Here is a 5,485-nt window from a genome sequence, read left to right as displayed (position 1 = left end):
GTAGACATGCTAGATAACTAACTGTAACATTTTATGACCCAATTAGAGGACTTAATGCCAAGGATATATACATAACAGAATTTTTTTTTCTGTAAGTCATAATGTTGAACTCAATGGTGATGGTATAAATTTTGAAAAGTGAAAAAAAAATTGTCTTGGTATCCTCCCCCATATGGTTTTAAAGGGATGATTGGATAAAAGGGAGGGGAACTAGAAGAAAAAAATGAAAATTTCTTTCAATTTCAGAGACTATAAAATCTTTGTTTTGTTTATTTTGCTTTTGCTTTAAGCTTGAACTAGTTCATTGCTTGACTCATGGGACATATTAAGTGTCTGACAACCAATAAAATGTCATTTAAAATCTTCTGGTCTAGTGATCTATTTCGAATGTCTATTTTTAAGTTACTACAGAACACTAAGGTCACATAAGCAAAGGGGATGTATCAATCCTGAAGCCACGCCTGTATTTGTACATGTACCTTTATGTGTATCTCTCCTGACCAGTTTGTTACCTATTTATCATTCATACAACCACCAAATTGTGCACATGTGTATGTTTGCTTGTACATATAGATACATATAATTATACAGATGCACACATTTCAGAACCAGACTGCTTCTGTTTGAATCCCAAATCTGCCAAATGATCTGTGTGACTATGAGCAAGTTACTTATTCTCTCTGTTCCTTATTTGTAAAATAGGAATGACAATAGGACATACCTCTTCGGGTTATTCTGAGGATTAAAATTGAATGAATATAAAATCTGGCACAAAGCAAGCAGTAAATTAGCATTTGTATTATTTCAGCACATGCTCTGTCAACTTATATTACATACATATCTCTAATATACATACATAGGTAGAATTTATCCAAACATGTTTCTGAATGCTACACAGGTAGAGCGTATGGATTATATGCATATAGCATAATGAGCAGGCAATGTGACTTTGGTGACGATGCTGACTAATCCCATTAAAAGGCAATCTCCCTCCTGTGGGGAGTTAAACAGGGTTTCTCTGGGTGCCCTATGATAGATCCAACCTTGAATAATTAAAAACCTTCTTAGCACCACTTGAAATATATCTTCCATAACCATTATCAAATCTTTCCTTACTGATGAAATTTATTTGCTTCTAATTTCAAATGAAGTTATCAATTTCTTTAAAAGAAATAAATAACAAAAACGATAACATAAATAATCATAAGCTGTCACATTAATTGGAGTCATTTTCCTCCTGGGTGCCTCTACATAGTGCGTTCCTTCCCGGATCAGCCTGCTGATCTGAGATTAATATTCAGAGCACCCTGGAGTTGCTCTTCCCACAGAGCTGTGAGGTGAAGGATCTAACAGAGGAACAAAGAGAAAACACAACTGTTCAGCAACATGGCCACTGAGGAACCCCTGCCATGTTACTCCAGACAGGACTAGGGGATTACCATTATACAGAATCGAAATCAGTGCCTATTAGGATGAAGATAGGAAAAGTGAAAATTAAAAGGGAAATAGAAAACTTAATTAAATCCTACCCATGGCTATTTCTCATCTCCCTCTTCTTTTCCTTCCCTACCCAAAGCCTATTCTCCAGCCATAGAAAACTACTGTCTCATAACCGGATTTTATCACATCTTCCTTCTTTTTACCTACCACCCCCCCATAAATGCCTTGCCTATTCTAATAAATTTAAATATTATCTCCTTATTGGAAGATTTTTATCTTAGATATGTTTATGTCAAGATAACTGCAGATTTAGATAAAAGACAAAAACATTAACATTTATTTAGGACCAACTGTATACATTATATTATTTAAACCTCACCACAATTCTTTGAGATACTATCATGTCCAGGGTATAACTGAATGATCAGAGGCCTAGCTGTGTTAAATAATTAGCTCAGTGGTAGGTACTGATGAGTTGAACAACCAGGATTTGAACCTAGGCCTATCTTACTCCAAAAGTTCATGCTGTTCTACTTTAACTACACTGCTGACATAGTATCAATTTATAGAAGAAAAATGATCTGATTTCTGGAATCAGGAATATAATAGGTTATCCTTGGCCATTGCATAGAAAGTCTTTTTATACATGAAATGTAACCACATATAGAACATGAGTGTGGAGTTTCAAAACATGGCTCCAAAAATCCTTCAATATGGCTCCCATCTCTGTGTGCCCCCTTCTTGAATCCAGCAGAGTTGTGCATGCTTATTCCCATGCAGTGAAGCCAGTGGAGCAGAAGTGGCGCTCAATGACTTCTGAGCAGGGTCCATTAAAGGCCCTTGGGCCTTCCCCATGTTCGCTGAAACATTTGCACTTAAAGCTCTTAACTGCAGTAAAGAAGTCTGATTTCCCTGAAGCCACCATGTTTTGAGAAAGCCCAATCACACAGAGATGCTTTTGCCAACAGTTCTTGTATTTGAGTCAGAGCGGGCAAGATCCAGACATATGATTGAATGAGGCACAGCCCTTTACTCTTCCCATCTGAGGACTCAGGCATTTTGAAACACAGATGGGCTCCCTCTATGCCCTGCCTGAATTCCTAACTTCAGAACCTATGTGCATAATAAATGAGTTGTCTTAAGCTACTAAATTTTGGCATATTTGTTGCGCATCAAAAATAATATAGAGTAACTCAGTGAGTAGGGCACCAGTCACATACACCAAAGCCGGAGGGTTCGAGCCTATGCTGGCCATGCGAAAAACAACAATGAGAACTGCAACCAAAAAAACAGTCAGGCGTTGTGGCAGGTTCCTGTAGTCCCAGCTAATTGGAGGCTGAGGCAAGAGAATCGCTTAGTCCCAAGAGTTTGAGGTTGCTGTGAGCTTTGATGCCACAGCACTCTACTGAGGGTGACATAATGAGACTCTGTCTCAAAAAAATAATAATAATACTATAGAGAATTGAAAAATTGTTACTTAGGTCTAATAGCATATCAGGCACAATTTTAAATTTATAAAGAAAACAAAGGTGGAATTCATGTGATCTTTGAATACAAATCTACAAAGAGAAAAATGATATAGGCTATTATTTCTGATTCTGAATGGAATTTTTTTTTTAAAAAAAAGGTGTTTTTTTTCAAGTTAGAGCTTAAAAATCAAAAGTGTGTAAGTAGTATTTTGAGAGACTCAAAAGTAGCAATAGTGTTCCCAAAAGGAGAACCATGAACAAGCTACACATTCTTTTGGAAAGGACACTTGGTACAGAGCAATCAGAATATTTAATCTGTAAAAGAGAGTGAAACATGAGATAGGGCCGTTAAGAATTTGAAGTTTTCTCCTTGGAAGTTTTTGGCCGATTCTATAGAAAATGGGGAATCCTTGAAGGTACTGAGCTTTGGAAGCATTTTCTGATGGTACCTGTGCATAGAGTGGAAGTTAAGGAAAAGATGGTCTAAAAAAAAGATATTGACAGATCTATTCAATATTCTATATCATGGACAATAAAACCCAAATAAAGTCAATGATCATAGGAATACAGAAAATGGGAACATAAAACGTTTTTTAGGGAAAATTTATTCAACCAAAAATAAAAAGAAGAAAGGCATGACACACCTGGTAAGTCATGGAAGAGGAAATGCAAGATGATGAGAAATAATATTTTTGTATATATTCAGCATATACTAAAACCAAACAAGTGATTTTTCTATTTTTTTTATGCAAAGAAATCCATTCACTGCTGATAAGAGACATAAAGTTCGTTAGACAATCTTTTTATTTGACTTGCCTGGAGCCTCTAAGGGTCCATGTGCCCTCGGCTTACTAGGTGTTCCTTTGTATTTATTTCTATAACCCTTGGAAGTAGATTAATCTGGTTTTTTTATTTTCTATCCACTCACATTTTCCCAATACAACTTAATTTCATTCAAAATCATCTTTAAAATAACTTGGCTAATATTTTTTTTTGCATTATTCTATCCCAATTTCATTAACTTTGCAATTATAAGCTTTAAAGAGGAACAAAAAAACTGAAGTAGACTCCTTTTGCTTTGTAGAGACTGTATGTGATTTCCTAACCACTGAAACACATCTCCCTATCTTATAATCTTTGTATATTTCTTTGTATACCCCACATACAAAGTTTGCTGGATCTGATTATCTAGTAAAATATTAGATATTAATTTACTTACTATAGTAATAAGGTTATAGATATAAAAAATAAATTTTAAAAATTATGAAAATGGGAAAATAAAATAAATGAATATATAAGAATAAAATAAGAGAAAATAAGCATTAAGTCAACAAATGCTTATTGAGTACTAAGTGTTAAGAGTGCAGCAGTGAATAAGATAGAGTACCTGCCTTCAGGAAACTTAAAGATTCATGGAGGGAGACTCGAGTGAGAAAATAAGCAAGTAATACTCAAGTGTATTAGTTGGTTACGTGTCTATTGGCAGATAGTAAACAGATGAAAGAGGAGAGGAGTTTCTGGAGACAAAATGGTGGTAATGGTGTGACATTTGACTAGATACTCAAAGAAGCAGAAAGTGGCTAAAACATAGATATGTCAGGAAAAGCAATAAACGCAGACAAACACCCTCAGGCACAAGAGAGGCACGATCTAGCAAGGAAACAAAGGAGATTGAGTGAGAGAAAGGACAGGCATGGGCAGTGACTGGCTGTCAGATCATAAATGGCCTTGCAAATCTAAATAACTTGGTGTGAATTAAAAGTAGCTTGGACCATGATTTTGGACTTATCTGTCTAACACTAGGATCTTAACAAGCTACTCAACCTCTGAGCCTTATTTTCTCTTCTCTTGAACAGAAATGAAATTGGATTTCACTCAAAGGGCTCCTGTGCGGTTAAGTGAGATAATATAATGCAATGCTAAGAAAAAATGCTTAGCAGAGTGCCTGGAAAAGAGGAACAAAATTTTTAAAACCTCATTTAATATTATTACTATTATTCTAGAAGATTGTATGTAATGAGAACTTCAAATGTACTAATTTGTGGAATGTGCTAGTGCGAGGGGTCATATCCTAAACTTTCAAACTAGAAATAATAAACCAATTTAAAAGGGTTCCTGATACACTTCCGTCTGGGGCCACATGAACTGATAAAGGAACATGGAGATGTGACAATTAGCTTTATTTACTGACTAAAAGAATCCTTACCATCATACCCAAGGCCCCTCCACTGAGTCACCCACATGACTCAATGTGCTACATAGCAGGTACCACCTTCAGTAATAAATAAAGTCATTCTCATCTGTATTTTGTTTAATGCTTTGTTAGAGTCTGAGGTGCAAGAAATAGTTACCTTAAATACTTTACAGAAGTGCCCATTTAACTCTCTTTGAATTAATCTTATATTATTTTTCCAACTGTTGCTCTGAAGCTCAAGTCCAAATCTTTGAGTTAACTATTTCCACTTAAGGTAGTACGGCTCACACCATTTATATGACATTTGGGAATTTTCATAATTTTTAGGAATATTCATCAACCTTCACCTTGAGGTTTTGTCTCCCCATCTGTAATGGAAGCT

The sequence above is a fragment of the Otolemur garnettii genome, unplaced genomic scaffold (assembly GCF_000181295.1).
Source record: "Otolemur garnettii isolate 467f Iridium unplaced genomic scaffold, OtoGar3 scaffold00058, whole genome shotgun sequence".
NCBI classification, from domain to species: Eukaryota; Metazoa; Chordata; class Mammalia; order Primates; family Galagidae; genus Otolemur; species Otolemur garnettii.
The sequence above is the reverse complement of the archived record's forward strand: the minus strand, read 5'-3'. Positions refer to the sequence as shown.